Source organism: Pezoporus occidentalis, unplaced genomic scaffold, assembly GCF_034315485.1.
Source record: "Pezoporus occidentalis ecotype Australia unplaced genomic scaffold, CSIRO_AGI_Poc_V1 ctg45, whole genome shotgun sequence".
NCBI lineage: Eukaryota > Metazoa > Chordata > Aves > Psittaciformes > Psittacidae > Pezoporus > Pezoporus occidentalis.
The window spans coordinates 8,186,679-8,204,008 of NW_026915780.1; the positions used below are offsets into that span (position 1 = coordinate 8,186,679).

The window sequence follows — 17,330 nt, forward strand, 5'->3', positions numbered from 1 at the left end:
ATAGTACTTAACCAAGCTGAAGATGTCCCTATACCATTAGCAATTATCTTTGAGAACTCATGGAAGAAAGAGATCCCAGAGGGAGGGGAAAAGTACTAACATAGTGCCTATCTTATTAAAAAAGGAGATATATATATATACACACATGCCATCAATGAAATAAACCTAGGAAAAAGGCCAGGGAATAATGATCCAGTTCCCAAACTCTGTGCTTAGAAGGATGGTCGAATAGGGTATTAAAAAAAATGATTTAAAAGCATCTAGGGGATGTAAGGTGATAAGGAGGGTCAGTGTGGATTCATTAAGAACAAATGTCAAAGCAGTCTAATATCCTTGGTGACAGGGTAATTCTCAATTGGTCTGAATTGTAGTATGTGATGTTTAGGTTAGATATTAGGGAAAAGAAATCTGAGGATAACAAGGCACTGTACGTAGTACCCTGGGGGCTGTAGCATCCCCTTCACTGGGAGATACAGACAGACATTTTGCAGAGGATGGGCTCAGTTTGGCTTGCTACAGGAGGATGAACTATGTAGCCATTACAGTTCCTTCTGCCTTGAATTTCTTTGATATTGTCAAGATTTCACAGCACCATACAGGTTTTGAACTGCTTGATATAATACTTGACAATGGGACTTTCCTGAACTTATTCATTAGTGTTTGCAGTAGGAAGGTACAATGTGCTTTTCCCTGCCATTTTCCATGGAAATTATCAGAAGTTTTTCTCACGCATTTACATACACTGTTTGAATGTACACTGTAGTCTTGGGTAAATAACTTTCATCTACAAGCAATGTTTCATGTTCATATATTTGTGTGACGGATTCCCACATGCAGGCCAGGGTATTATTTTCAGGTATCTTTTTAAATTGACAAATCTCTGTGTCCTTATGGAGCCTGTTGGGTGACAGTGAGTGATTGTGACTCTTAGAGCTCTGGCTATATGGATCAGATTGCAAGATCATTTACTGGTTTAATCCATTTTTAACTGGATTTAAAAGGAAAAAAAGGAGAAAAAAAAAACCAAAACCTCACCTCTGTACTATACATTTCATTTTGTCCAATGTATGAGCAAAAGGCTCCAAAGTACAAAACTACTCTGTCACGAATTCCTGCAGGTGGAAATTCTGCTCTTGCATCCTTTCTTTTTATGCATTAAATCCCATTAACTTTATCCATTGTATGAAGCTAAAATATAAAACCAAGTTTTGCTTTAATCTTTCACTCTTACAGTTATTTCATCTCTCTTAGAAAATAATGGGTGAATGCACCCCATTTGGCTTAAAGCAACAGATCTATATCCAGTTAATTTGCGGGTAAATATGGGCTTCTGCTATTGATGTTTCTTGATCCACACAAAGTGGTTATATTAATACCAAAACATTATTAATCAATAGGTAGCTCTTTAAAAATACATCACTAAGACTAGCCAATTATGTTTAAGTATATATCAAAGGCGGCAGAGCAATTTGACTTACGCTCATGGTCCATTAGAGAGTGCCAAACATTTTAATTATAAATATATTTTTATCTGCGGTGAAACTTACAAAGTAAATTTACATTTTTCATTCTGGCTGCAAAAAATTAAAAATCCCAAACTGATTGTTCAGCTTTTCAGGGTTTTTTTGTGGTTTTTTTTGTTTGTTTTTTTTTTTTTATTCAGGAAAGGACAAAAATGTGCTTAAGTTCAGCTTAGTCTCCTGAATTACAACTGAATAAACTGCGTGTTAACTTATGCTGGCTTTAAGATAACCTGGTCTGTGAGATCACAGAAGTTGTAAACACAGATCATGTCACTGAAGTGTATAGTTCTGTTTAGTTTTATAACATTAATTAAGTATTGAATTTCAGTGAAATTGCTTTATTTCCCCCTCTACTAAAAGAAAATCTGACCAAAGCATACAACCTACTTGTAAATTCTCAAAAATACGTGCTTTATTCAAAGAACATAGCCTATAATTTTGGAATGCATACAGTGTATTTATCCATTGCTGAAAGTTTAAATACCTGTTTGAAATATAAAACCTAATCTGCACTATTTATGGAGTTGCTACTGATGCTTCTGCTTTAGGAACGGAATGTGTTGGCTGAAGTAAAGTATTGCATTGTGTTTTACAATCAGAAAGAAACTGTATATTTTCCTTTGAGATTATCATGCCATTCTTCATATAAAATTTCCTTCTTTAAGTAGATTATTTCCCCTCTGGCTCATGTCCCTCAACAATTACCCAGCATAAGCAATCTGTGGAGACTAGCATGAGGTGAGCTGATTGTCATTCAATGCCTGTGAAATCTTTAGGTGAACATTAGTCACTCTTTTAGACATGTTAGCTTGAAGTGGAAGCAGTCAATTATAGAGTACAGGCTTTATGGCTACATTATTACCATCATACTATTAGGTTTTCGGCAGTAGCATTCTGTTTGATCGATCCATGCCAAGACACTGATGGATAGTTTTGTTCTTCAGATGTCATATATGTGGGACTTTTGTACGTTATTTGTTTATTGGTGCACTACTGTACTGTGAATATCTTTCCTTTCTACATTATTCTAGCTTTAACAGTTAATCATAATTCATTTTATTTGAAGTTTTGGTGTTGATTTCAGTAGTGTTCTTAATCTTTTTTACACTCTTGAATTACAGAGGAAACTGGACTGTTGTATTGGCTGTGCGCTTAATCGGGCGTGTGTAAGTTTCACAGTTGTATAGGGCCTTGGAGAGTAAGAGTTGTTGCTGATTGAGAAATGCATGTGCATGGTGGTATCCAGTGTATAGTGAGGTCTGAGATTATGTTCTCTCCTCGGGACTTCTATATGTTGTGCTTGTTTGGGTGGTTTGGGCTTTTTGTTATCTTACGTCTCTCTCATACATTACAATAATTTTAGAACATCAGTAGCTTCAAGATGTAGGTTTAGTTTAGGTCCCAGGCTTAATCTGAATACCATATTTTAACTAAATATGTGCATTTGTAAGTATATTCAAAAGTAAAAGTACTGCTGTTGATACTAATCAGTACTTATGTAGGCAAACTGTTTTGGATTGATGGGTATGGAGCAGCCTGCTCCATACAAACAAAGAGCAAATGTACATAGGGTGCTGTTAAATCTCTTATTACCAACAGGAATGAGAAGAAACTCCTCATCAGCCTGTTTGTGAGGGGCACTCATTCCAAGTACTGCCAGGATTTTCCTAAGTGTTGCAATCCATTCTCCAAGAAAACGGGTAGAGAAAAACGGGAAACTGAAGCTCACCAAAGTTTTCTGCACACTTGGTTAAACATCAGGGTTTCCAGACAGAAATTAACAATAAAAAGGCTCTGAACCCATTTCACATCCATGGCTTCAGTGACACAGAACGTCAGAGCAAGTGCCATAAACTAGAGCTATGTTTATGCAAGCAAGTTCAGGCAGCTGCAGTCTTCCTATTACCACATCATATAGTGATCAGTGGGCTGTGTTATGTGCCAGAGGAATTGCTCTGCCACTGTACAGCTATCTGCAGTGCTGTACTGGCTGCACCTGCAATGAAGCGAAGGTGATTAATATTGTTAATACCAGTGAATTAGTATTTCAAAACCATACATTTAGGTCAATACAGCACAAGTGTCTCAGCAGGATGCGAGTTGGAAAGCCTGATGGTCTGAATTCCCAACAGCAGTAACACCTTTTTCTTGGACAAGAGTGCTAACATTGGAAAACAAGTAGTAATAGTGATTTGAGTTAAGTGTTCTAGTTCTGATTACAGGAGTATTATCCACTCTTAGTTCATCTCTTATCCATGTTCCTCCAGCATCTCTTGGACAGTGTTGCTAGTGGTGCATAAATATAATTCTCCACTCCAGAACTGGCTGCGATTCAGTAGTGTGCATATGTGTGAAGTGACTCTGAATAAAACAGACTATTTAAATGTAAATAGTGTTGTCATTTTACTTAGTGAGGATCCCTTCTAACTAATTAGGAGGACATTCGTTTTACTTTAGTGTCTGAACATCAAAATAATTAATTTTAGTACAACACTGGCCTTCTCTTTCAGTTGTTTTCACTTCTACATATGTGTGTGTTCATGTATTTGTACATTAAACAAAAGTCAGAGTGATCCATATGTATTTTAGAGTTAAAAAGGGAGCCAAGGAGAGTGTAAACTGATGTCCAGTTCATGATAGCACTTAATCAAATGCATAGTTGATCTAAACGGGTTTAGAGCACAGGCTAAATCAGGGCATAAAACCTGGATCCAGAGTTTATGAAAGCAAATGAAAGTCAAAAGATTGTGTTCTGTGGGCTTCAGACTGGACACTAAATAACTGCCAGGTGAGGCATAGGGGCAGCACCTCTAAAAAGAGAGGTGAGTGCTCTATAATTAGCAGTGAAGTCAAAATAATTTGATTTCCGGATTACCTGTTTGGTTTTTTTTTTAGAAAGAACTAAATTTTTACATTGGGAAAGAAAAAGAGAAGTTGGGACATTTATAAGTGATAGGTAAAGGCAAACCAGACTAGCTCAGGAAGAGGGATCAGTGGAGAACAGGGAAAAGACCAGTGCCCTGAAGACAAATCAGAAAGAAACTTTTTATTGCCAAGTGTCATACATGGCATAAGTGGAAGTGAAAGGTAATTTAGAGTAGACAGTAGGTGGTGGTCTAATTATTAGTGTGGTCTAATTTATCATATAACATAGTGATCTCAAGTTAATAAATTCCCAGTTGCATGTAGGTAAGTGACATACATCATAAACAGCTACCTTACCTTCATTCTGTACTGCTTTATCTCCTGAACACACAGTAGGACTGTGACCATCATAATCTCTAAGTCAGTATCATGTGAGTTACTTATTTCCAAAGTCTCCTATTTTTCTTGTTCTGTTAAGTGCACCTGCCTCGATGCACAATGTCCTTGATCATTGGCCTTTGAAGTCTGAGCAGTGAGACTTAAGCTTGAAGTGAGCAGCATCACAGTGATTGTAGCTCTTACGTGCTTCCTGAAGCTGACCCACAGCAAATCCATGAATAGACAAGAGGTACCAGAGTTGTCCTCTTCACGTTATGTTGAATTTATTTGTATTCAACAAGATTGCATTGGGACCAACTGATAGAGAAAAGAAGAGCAGCTGGTGGTGGATTAATGGAACGAGGCTCATATGGTTTGGTAGATAGGCCAGATAACTGCCCCAAATGGTTTTCATTAGCAGCAAGGAAAGGAGGGGGTGATTCAGTGCCTCCACAGCTGCTGTGACTTTTGCTGTTTTCTGACTCTATTGCTCTCCCTGCTGCCATGATGACATCCTTCACCCCACCCCTACTGCTGCTGTCAATTAATAGAGCATCTGTCCCGTTTCTGTTACTGCTGCTTTCACTGTGATTGTAGGCAATTCTTTTACTTGTGCTAATGTACTTATGTTGTGACCATAGAGACATCTGTGTCTACCTGATAGGAGTTGCAGGAGAGCTTTCGAGAAGGCGGAGCTTTCATCTTGTTGTGCTGGAGAGAGTCTCTTTCCCCATTCACTGCTTTCAAACATCTCCCGATTTATCCCATCAGCTGTTGTTGTCAGATTCAATTCACAATCACTTCTCCAGCCCCTGTCCTCTCTTGATTTTCATTCTGAAAGAGTAATACTACAGAATACGCAGGATAATTTTTCTACTAAGGTCTTACATACTTCGATTCTTTTTTTCAGGTTTTAACCATCAGGAGCAAGCTGCTGTCATAGATAAGCTAATATATACTCCTGCTGTAGAGAGTCAGTGCGTGTAAACCATCCCTACCTACACTGGTATTGCTTGAGGCTGGAGTAAGCTATGCTTCAGCAACTCTTGAATTAACAGGTTATGGCTGTCTGTAGCAATATCCTGAGTACAACTCATATAGGATGCTAGTGGTCTATGAATTGTTTTGCTAATTTTCTTTTTTCCCTAATCTGAGAATAAAATTGTGTAGATATCTAGAAAACAAAATTTGTGAAGAAAGAATTAGTAGACTGGGGAGGACTAGCTTAAAAGAAGAGTGGAGAATGATGGTCTTTGAGAAATCAAAAAGCTATTGTTAAGAGAAAAGGAGTAAAATTAGGAAGGAAACAAGGAATTATGTTGCTGGAAGTAATAGATTAGATACCAGGAAAAGATTTTAATGGGATGCATAGAGAATAATGGAATGCTGTTTGGAGAGGCTGTGGAGTTACTGAAAGACAGGTTAAGCATAGATTAGGCAAATAATTAAGGTGTGAAGAGACCTTTGGAGGTCACTGAGGTCTCATGCAAAGCAGAGTAGTAGTACGACTTCCACCCTGTAGTCCTATGCAAACTGGTTTCCCAGTTTGACTGCAAGGATTAATTTGGGTGACTATTCCAAAAGGCTTGCTAAAGTCAGTGTGAAGTGACACTGTGCTCTCCTCTGTCAACTCAACCAGTCATCTCCATGTAGAAGGCAGTCAGACCTGACTGGACCTTGGTAAATCCGTGCTGACTGTTTTTCATCACCTTGCTGTCCATTATGTGCGTGCATGTGGCTCTGAGGAGGGCTTGCTCAATAATCATTGCTGCAGCTGAAGCTGAGGCACCTGCTAGTCCATGTATCCTTCTGTTTGCCCTTCTTGAAGTTATTTGTGACATTTGCTTTACTCCAGCCATCAGTAAGTTCCCCTCATTGCCAAGGCCTATGAAAAGCAGATCAGCATCCCAGTGACATTGACCAGATCCCTGAGCACTTCTGCATGCATGCCCTCTGGTCCCATGGACTTGGGTACACCTAAGACAGCATCAGTCAGGCTTTGTTCTGTGTATGGCCGGTCTTGCTGTGGGGTAGGAGCATGGCTTACTTTACAAATCCTTTGTAATCTTGTGATTCTAAGCCCAAGTATGAATGCTAGCTTTATCCTGTATGAGGTCTTGTCTTTCTAGAACTTCTTTCCTGCTTTGACAAGCTCTCCTTCTGCTTTTTCTGCTCAAATCTAAATGCTGCAAGTTTTTGAAGGGCTTTGGGAAACTGAACTGCCCAGCTGAAGTTCCTTGGTTCCCTTACTGTGCAGTTACCCATCTGACGAGCCAAATGGAGTTCCAGTTAGACTTCTGAGGAAGAGCTGTTTTTTTATCTTGTGAAAAAAAGTTGCTGTGGGTCATATTCACATCTTATTATAAAAAAGTAGAAAGAAAGAAATCCTACACATTAATTTTTACTTACTCACCACTTGCTGAGCCTCTACTTGTGCTTTGTCCATGGACAGGTTTCATGAGGTGCCCCAATTTGGACATATGGGTTTACATTTTTTTTTGTGCTGTTGGAGTCGTGTCCATTTGTATGTGCGTTTATAGGTTAGGTTGAGGGCTTTCTCTGCCCTTTTCCTCTTCGGCCAGACAGCATTCATGTTCCCACCTTTGACCTTTTTCTCTTTGGTTCACCTATTAGTCTTTGTCTTGGTGTTACGGAAAAGTGTGGTTTTGTATGTGCAAAAGCACCACTTTGTTCTTTTATATATTTAATATTAAATACATTAATATTTAAATAGGATTTTTAATATAGTCTATTAAATAGAATTCTGTGTAATATAGCTTCTATTTCTCGCATTTTAACAGTTTTATTATTTAATGAAATGAAAAAAGTAAACCAGAAAAATACAGTTTTATTGACAAAGCAATTCTTGGCATGTAGTTGAAACACTAAAATAAGTGTTGGAAAATTTCAGAATATTAAATCTCAAAACAAGCCCTGTGTTTACATGTTACAACATTCATTATGGCTGAGACTGACATAGGACAAGATACCAAAAAGTAATAATCATAAGGTTAATGTTTCACAGAGTTGAAAATATATAGTTGGTTTATTAAAATGCTCTAAAATTCCTCATTACTAGTTTGAAATCCTAGTTATAGTCTGTTTTTCTCCTGAAAAATGTTTGCATGTTTTGCCTGAGTCTTGGTGAAAGTTCATTACAGTATCTTTCCTCCTTCCATCAGACTTCTCATCTCTATCACCCTGAGCTCAGCTATCACCTTAAGTGAGACCAAAACATTTGGACTCTCATGCTTATTAATAAATACATTAGTAGCTACATTGTAGTGAGACATGAAGTCAAATGCTATTGAAACATTCTATATACATATATACATGTTTATATAAATATGTGTGCATATATATGAGAAAGATCTAGGCCATTTTAAAGTAAGAATATACTGTGCTGTCAGAGTGTATAACTGTAGAGCTCCTCTGATTTTGGTGCACCAGTGTAAAGCAAAATCTCATGTTGAAGTTAGTGCAGTTATTAAAAATACTGTGTTCAGAGCCAAGAACCTTTCCTTGTCCAAAATCTAGTTATTTCAGGTTTGGGTGTCGTAGCTGAGAGCATATCTGGCCCCTTCTTTTCTGTAACTGGCATGACTTCAGGAATAAATCAGTTGTTAGTGAGCAGAGAAGGGACTTTGGAATTTCCTGCACTCCTGCTGTGTAGATTCAAATGCTATGTTTAAATAATGGATGAAGCTAAGATTATTATAATTGATCATTGTATGATTTATATGGAGTAATTATAACTAGGTTGAGAAAGAATTTTCAAAAGCTAGTTTCCTGGTAGCCAGAGCCATTAAATAACAGTGTGCTGCCAAAACAAAAATTAGGTGGGAACCTAGCCACAGAGTTCAGAATGTCTGTCATCCACCTGATTTATGACTATCCTTATGATGACAGTATCAGTGGTATTTTCTTATTAGGACCAGTAAGAGCTGTTTGAATTGTTTTTCTTATCTTTCTAAGAGAACTCTGCATTGTTTCAAGCTTAGTCAAGGGTAATAACTGGAAAACTGCAGAAGTCTAATGTATAACAAAACCGAAAGGTGCAAGAGGTTGAAAAGGTTAATTAAAAGTGTAATGGTCGCATTTACTGAGACAGTCCAATTAATCACTTTATTCCTGTGGTCATATGATGCAGAAACCATTGCTACAGGTAACTGATTTCTAGTGCTGGCGCATGTGGTCTGTGTTCATAAAATGTGTATTTTTATACAAATCGAAGTTTAACTTTTTATTTTAAGCTGCCTTTATTTATCTTTAAATATTTGAAAATAGTAACTGATGTTTAACCCTGTACCCTCACATGGTATTTTCCCCAGCACTACTGCCTCTGAACAGTGTAGGAGGAGCATTGCCCCCTTGATAGTTGTAGTCTTACAGCCCTGCGGGAGGTTTGCGTACAGCTTAATGGGGTTGTAGGTATAGAAGAAATAAAGCACTAGAAATACATCATTATGTAATGTGATCTCTCTGAAACAGTGTATATGACCAACAAAGAGAATTCTCAAGTGTCAACAAGCACATGTAAATGTAATTTTTACCACGTCAAGTGGAAAAAACGCAAAAAGAACCTTGAAGGATCAATTACAAGGGTCATAACCTTGTATTATCTGATTTGCTATAATATTCACACAAGCTTTATTGGAATGGAACATAAATTTGAAAAATAGTGAGATTAGAAAGGATTGAAATGCTAGAGCAAAGAGCTAGAAGCTTTCTCCTGGTTTATTTTGCTGGGGCAGCACTTTAGAGGGAGCCCATTATAAGCCAGAGAACAGTAGTTACGTTAACATGGTAATTAATCAAGTCTGAGGAAAAGAGGAAACAAGTTGTGGATTCAATTCTGCAGTAATAAAAAGAAATACTGAAAGTTGCCCTGTAAATTGGCATGACTTTGGTAAACAGTCCCTCACTGTGTCTTGAGAACTTGCATGCAGTAAATCACTTCTCATGGCAACCATGTAGGTTTGCCTATTTTCTCAGGTTTATTCTGTATTTCCGTGTGTGTTAGTTCTTCCTCAATTATATTGAATTGGAATTACGCTGATAATAAAATACTGAACTGTATAACGTGAGAGAATATGCAGTAACACATTTTCTCTCGTATTTTAAGGGGAAATTAATTAGAAGAACCCAGCCGAAACTGTGGTAATAGCCTTCCACATCACAAAACCAGCCTTTGACTCAATACAGAGCATGAATTGTGTATGGGATGACCGAGATCATTCCCTCAGAAAAAAATATATTCTGTATATGGTCCTAGTCGTGCATAATCCATGCCAAATGCTAGCGCAGTGTAGATATGTTAAAATGACCTTTGCACCCTAAAACTCTTTATGGCAGAACTGAAATAATTGGTGCAGTAATGTAACAGTGTCTGGATTAGTTTGCAACAATTGGAATTTTCTTTGTTTAGCAGCCTCTGGTTTTATTCATACATATCTGTCTCCTACACGATATACCTTGGAGAGAAGAAGTAAAAGCATTAAAGAACCAAATTCTTTGACTTAGATTATTGACAGTTCAGAAGAACTCAAGTGAATAAAATTGATTTAACTGTGCTGGCACGAATATAATGCAGAACTGCTGTCCTCAGTGCCATGTGGAAAGCTAGGGACCCTGCTATAACCTTTCATTAGATTTGTTGCAGAAATGAAAGGTGATAGATCAGGACATTTGTGTGAGTGAAGACAGAAGGAATTTCAGCAGCAGACCGCAATGTTGTTAGCTCTGGGAGCAGGGTTTCCTCTCCCTTCCTGCTTTTGTGGAACAAAACTTTAAACCAGTTCACTGTAGGGTTATAAGGCTTTCCTCTTAGATAATGTGTGAGTTGATCAGATGGCCCTCAGCAGATGTCCCTGTCCACAGGGCTCAGCCACCTTTGAGTTTTCTGCTCAGCCTGTCCACATTCTTCCCCAGAAAATTGTGAGAGTATCAAAGGAAATCTTAAGACACCATTTCTCTCCTTTCTCATCAACACATATGCAGCACGGAAGTTGCAATCTCTTGCAGTCTTTATCTGAAATGTCTATGAAATGCACCAGGAAATGGTCAGCTAAAGGCAACAGGATCTAAGTGTAAATGGAAACAAAAGTCCTGCCTAGTAAGAGCTCACATTCGGTGTTGAACTTGGGCAGTGCAAAATGCAGTAAGTAAGGCATGTGGCCTTCTTAGAATTAAACTTCCAGGAACAGACCAAGAGATAGATTTATCCACCTGAAAGTCAGGAGCCTCTGCTTCCAGGTGGTATCTAACATCCTTAGCAAGGTACTCAGAACCCTTATAAAGTGCACAGGGGATACTGTGTGAAAAAATCAAAACCAACTAACAACCCCCCCCCTGCACAAGAAATGTGTAGATGGAGAATACAAAATACAGAAACCGAGATTTGCTGGAGGACTTTGGACCCGAGGGGCCAGATTCACAGCCTCAGGCAGGTGCATCTGTCCATGCAGCAATCAATGTATGGTTCTGTGAGTAGAGGGCAGCTTGTCTTTTAATGGGCACCTAGCAGAAGATGTCATGATGCTTTAGTCATTAAGTTTGCAAACAGAATAGTCTTTGAGGAAGTGGGATGCCTTTGCTCTCTGCTCTTCTCTATGGGTTTTCAGAAAGCCTGGGAGGGTACCCTATGGCTTAGGGGGTAGCTTGGTCTGGAAGGAAGGGGAGGAGTTGTAGTATAGAAAGGGTTATGATTTTTAGAGGGGATTAGAAGAAGAGAGCACAAGTGGGATCACGCCTCCACAAGCTTACAATTAAGGGAGTCATCATCAGGGAGGGAATCCTGGTTTCCAGTCATTGCTCTTGCAAGAAAAACAACTCTCTTTCCTGGGTGCAGGCCAGAACCCAGCAGTCTGCCTCCCACGGAGAGCTCTCATCCTTGGCCTGAAGCATCGTGCTCTCTCTTATGCTTTGCAACTTTCCTGTGTACCTTCCTGAGAACACTTTACAATGAGATGGTTTGAGAACCCTTCTGGGAAATGAGAACAGGGGTTCTGAGTCTCCATGTTAAGGATGGCATTGAACCAAAGCCTTCTAGATCCTGACTGATGATTCACCAGTGGAGTCTCATAAAAACAAGGGTCAGGATGATTTGAAAAAGACTTAGGGTGTAGCAGTTATTCATAACATGGTCTCTGAGTGATGAACACTTCCAAATGAAGTCTGTTGGTTTATACTAAGCAATGCAAATGTTGTTGATCCCTGTAGGGCTTGGACAGGAGACAGTCTTTACCTCCTCAAATAGATTTGCGGTATATTCAGAAAAGAATTTTAGGGACCTGTGGAATTTGTGTTATCAAAGACTTACATGACTGACCAGGAGTGTAAAATGTTCCAGCTTTGGTCTCAGGAACCTAAAGTCTCAGTTTAGCTAATTTTGTTTGTTTAGGTCCTTTTGTTGCTGTAGCCTTGGGTTGTGCCTTTCTGCACGCAGGAGTCAGCCTCATCCTTGTCACCTTGCGACAGCAACTGTAGTTTCAACATGTATCTTGTCGTATTCTGTAGTACTCTGAAAGCCCTGGTTATGGCTGAGATTGTCTTCAATTTAAAGGGTAGAGCACCTGCTTATTATGATTATGGGAAAGGTCTGAAGTAGGCCTGACTGTTCTCTAAATGCTGATGAGCAAGAAAACAAGCAGTACCCCAGAATAATATGTATGTATATCAGTCTCATGATGTCTCAGGGATGACTCATTTTTTCTTTGCCATTTGGGATTAGAAATAATTTGTCCAGGAAAATGGTAGCTTATTTGAATCCATTAAAATGCAGATGACAATATTTCCCATGATTTCCTTATTTTTTAATCTGCTCTTCTTATAAAGCAGAAGTACTTTGGTGAGCCCCATGGCAGTACTTTTGTTAAAGTGGGATCGTGGTTCTCCTCTTTATTCTGGTCAGTTTTTGGTTCCTATATGCCATATTCTGTGTCTGTATTGGAGTAGGCCCATACCCATGTGGTCACCTCTATCACTTTGTAATTTTGCTTTCCATAACATTAACATTTATCGCTCTCTTTACAGCAGTCCCTTCACTAAAACACTTAGAAACCCTACTAATGCTAATTACTTGCAAATAGTAAAGGTAATTTTAAATAGCAGCTTCAGTAAATTGCTTTTTATGTGCTGTAAGAAAATGGAAATCTAAGTGTCCATTTTGCTGTTTAGTAAGAATGTTACAGAGCAACTAGTAGTCCTTTTGCTCTTTCCATCTAGTGGGAGCATAAATAAGAAGCTCCCAATATCCATTGAGAATCCCTTCTTGTGCCCTATGGTGTTAACAGGAGTTGAGGAGACAGCCAAAGGCTCAGTAGGTGCAGAAATGAAATAGAAATGGAAATGCAAGAGAGATGAGAGATTAAGGTGAAGAGTCTGTGAAAGAGGGTGAAGCATAAGGAAGATCACGCAGGGCAGGGAAAGCCCTATTAAAACTTCAGAAACATCTCTGAATAAAAGATTGGAGTGTTTGGCTGGCTCTTTCTGGTGTTGTATGGGAGTAAGAGTCCAGAACCACTGCATCTGTAACAATCTTGGGCCAGGGAGAGGGGGGTGTTCAGGAAATAGCTCACATCAAAGTGGTTGCGCCTTATACTGTAATACAAGGCCTGCTTTTTCATCAGTAAAATTTATCAGGAAGAGATTTCTCACCTTGCATGCACATACTACATGTACAGTAGAAGAGCTGTGAGCCAGTGATCCATGTAGAGGTAAGTTAGTATCAGTAAGCCAGTTACTGCTACCCCAGAGTTTTGACATGTAGTGTACAGCAAACTGCTGGTAGAGTATGTTTTTAGGCATCCTAACTCTGTGGATATTGGGAACTGCTGCTTTCCCACCAAGGCAGCAGCTCCATGACTGCCTGCACCACATCAGGGTAGCACCCATAGCAGCAAAGTAGCTCTCAGCTGCTGTTGGGCCCCTTGCCATGGGTGTGAACCGGTGCCTCACATACAGGCATGAGGCATCACTTACCACCTGCCTGGAAGTAACTTCAGAGTCGGCAGTGATCTGGCAGGAGTGGAAAGCTGCATGATTTGGCAGAGGTTTCCAGAATGGGCCCAAGGCAAAGCAGACTTTGGAGAGAGGAAGCTCTGGGTGTGGAAATGGTGATGGAAAGAAATCATACTTGTCCCGGGCTGCTGCTTTGATCTCCCTCTATCCATATCCAAGTGTCCCAAGAGGGGGGAAACTGTGAAAGGATCTCCTTACACAAACCTTTCCCAAAGGTTGCTGGCAGAAAAAGTAGCTCTGGATTAGATCCATTTGCTCTTAACGTAGTCAGAACCTAGTAAGAGCCAAACTCCTGCTTGTCTTAATAATTTAAGCTTTGCAGAACAGAAGCTGGGTGAAATTTTGACCTTATGCATTACTGCTGCGTAAGTAATCTTCAGGAACACTCTCAGTATGGTTAACTGTTCGTAGTTACCGCAGGATTTAGGAATAATTATGTTGTACTTTTGCAATAAATAAAGGATTGAGTGTGTTTTGGGTTGCAAATTTTGCATTAAAACATGGTTTAAAACCTTGGGACAAGTTGGTATTACTGAGAAGAGGTGGTTTAGACAGTTTCATGTCACTCAAATGCAGTTGGTGCATATCTTTTCCTCGTTGTATGTAGTCTTTGCTTTTAAGGGTAAAAATCATTTGTATAATGTGATGATAAATATATGCCAGAAACAGTAACTGGGGGACATGTGTTTCAAAATAGATAAGGCAAGTGGCATGTTACAGCCAGGGCTGGTTTAAAAAACAACCAAAAAAACCCTGTGATCCATGTTCAAAGTTGACATGTAAAGGAATGTGAGTCTTGGGTATATATAAATTGCATGAAAGATGTGAATATGTGTAACTTGTTGTGAACAATTTGCAGCTAATTCAACTTCCATCAAAGATAACTTTCAGTGCTGTTTGTGCTGTCAGTGAATTAGCTTCTCCTCTACTTTTTAAAGAGATTGATTAACCTGTCTCTTTTGATTTTTGAGGTGTTCATACTCACAGTGCTTTTTAATTCTGTAGCAACATTTGCTAAAGTTTGGACCCTTAACGGAAATAATATCTATGATTATCAGCAAAGAGGTGCCTTGTTACGTCTTGTTTTTTCTTTAAAGCGTGCTTTATAATGTATCACAGAGCAAGCTGATGTCTGTTCATATTGCAATGCCCCATTCGGAGCTCTTCCATAGAATCTTGTTTTGAAGAGTGGAATTCAGCAGTTGACTCCAGGCACAAATAACCATGTAATTACTCTGCAATCACACAGTAATTAGCATGTGCTATTCATATATTGCATAATTATATGCCCGGCAGATTACATAGTAATTATATTTGTACTAAACATATAATTCTATATACTGTATTAAGAAAAAACTTTGCAAGTTCATAGTTAAGATTATAGTTGGCTGTTAATGTAGTACAACATTTTATGTAGAAGTGTTACAATTTTCTGAGAGGGTTGTATTTTGGATATCTGCTGCATCTGGTGTTGCTTGAACTGTGGGAGGCTGCTATTGAAAGAAATGCTTGGCTCTGTTAAATGTCGCATGTTTATAATTCTGTAATTTACGAAGGTAAGAAGCAAAAAGTTGCAGTTTATTGTGCAAGAAGTTTATTGTGCAAGATTGGGAAGGACTTGGAGTGTGAATGTTAAATGTACAAAGGTTAAATGTATGAGCATCCTGAATGTAGTTGCAGTATATTACTACAGTGAAAAACAAATCTAATGCTACTTATGCATTGCGTTATTTCTGGATAGAATCACAGAATAGTTAGGGTTGGAAAGGACCTTAAGACCATCTAGTTCCAACCTGCTCTATCCAGCCTGGCCTTCAACACTGCCAGGGATGCACCATTCACAACTTCCTTGGGTAGCCCATTCCAGTGCCTCACCACCCTAACAGTAACGAACTTCTTTATATCCAGTCTACACTTCCCCTGTTTAAGTTTGAACCCGTTACCCCTTGTCCTGTCACTACAGTCCCTAATGAAGAGTCCCTCCCCAGCATCCCTGTGGGCCCCCTTCAGATACTGGAAGGCTGCTATGAGGACTCCACGCAGCCTTCTCTTCTCCAGGCTGAACAGCCCCAACTTTCTGAGCCTGTCTTCATACAGGAGGTGCTCCAGTCCCCTGATCATCTTCGTGGCCTCCTCTGGACTTGTTCCAACAGTTCCATGTCCTTTTGTGCTGAAATATTAAATTCCTGCTTCTAGTATGAACCTGATGTAAAGGTGGAGTAAATTATACGAAGATCATCAAATCATTTTGAGGACCTCAGAACTGCGCACAATGCTCCAGGTGCGGTTTCACAAGAGCAGAGTAGAGGGGCAGGATCACCTCCTTCGACCTGCTGGTCACGCTCCTTTTGATGCAGCCCAGGATACAGTTGGCTTTCTGGGCTGCGAGCGCACACTGAAGCTGGCTCATGTTCATTTTCCCATCAACCAACACCCCCAAGTCCTTCTCCGCAGGGCTGCTCTGAATCTGTTCTCTGCCCAACCTGTAGCTGTGCCTGGGATTGCTCCGACCCAGGTGTAGGACCTTGCACTTGGCATGGTTAAGGCACATGGAGGAGTAGAGATGTATGTATGTGTGTAGCTCTATAATGCTGAGTGTGTGCTGACATCCAAGGCCCATCTTGAGCACAGTCAGTTCAAGCAAGTACAGTACCTCAGTGCAGAGCATCCCCCAGGCTGCATCTTCTCTTCCTGCCATGGAAAAACAGAAAAGGTTGATGTCCTGATATGGGAATGGGCATTGGCATAGCAGGAGAGTGCAGTGGAGTGGCGTTGAGTTGTAGAAGGGCCTTGGACTGAGTTTATAGGAAAAGCTGGAATATCTGTTAAGAAAGGTTTCTAAGAGGAACTCAGAGCTTTAGGTCATTGGAGATGTTTTACATTTGGCCAACCCCCCTAGGAGGTTGCTGCAGAGTTTTAGTTATTTGCAAAATGTTTTGTTCAGCTTGCAAAATCTGTAGCAATGGGAAGTTAATGTATTTTCTTAGATCTGTGATCTTGGCATTCCTAATATCCAGAGCAGCGTTACGATTATTCTTAATTGAATTTTGCATTCTAATTCCAGTTGCCTTCATTTTCAACCAAAGCATATATTGAGTTTTAATATCTGGATAAAGTATTGCATAAAGTATTGCAAAATTAAATGTGTAATTATAGCCTTAACTTTTATCTGAGTTTAATTTTTTTCTATAACTTCTTGTAGGCAAGAATGGTTTGGGTTTTTTTTCAGTTACTTATTAATTCTACATCAGCTTCCTCAAAACTTGTAAACTCATCAACTTCCAGGGTTCAGGTGGCATCTATAGATCTCATGTAAGTGTCTTTAAGTGTGGAGCTTACAGGCATTGTGGGTGGCCTTAGACAGCTCAGTCATAAGGCTGCACCTGCTTCCCTTTCTGCCTGGGTGGGCTGTTCTCATACCTCAAAAGCTATAGTAACAGGCACGTGGCTTTTACGTTCTGCAGGGTACACAAATTACGTTTAAATATTGTTACTTGTTGTAGATGCTGAATGTCATTTATACTGTTCAAGGGGAAAATAAGA

The 17,330-nt window shown here is 39.4% G+C and overlaps 1 protein-coding gene across 3 annotated transcripts in view; it reads left to right on the plus strand.

Annotated features, from left to right (window-relative positions):
- Positions 1 to 17,330, plus strand: part of GFRA1 (GDNF family receptor alpha 1) — a 144,069-nt gene that overhangs the window by 72,187 nt on the left and 54,552 nt on the right. The gene's annotated exons all lie outside the window — the stretch shown is intronic.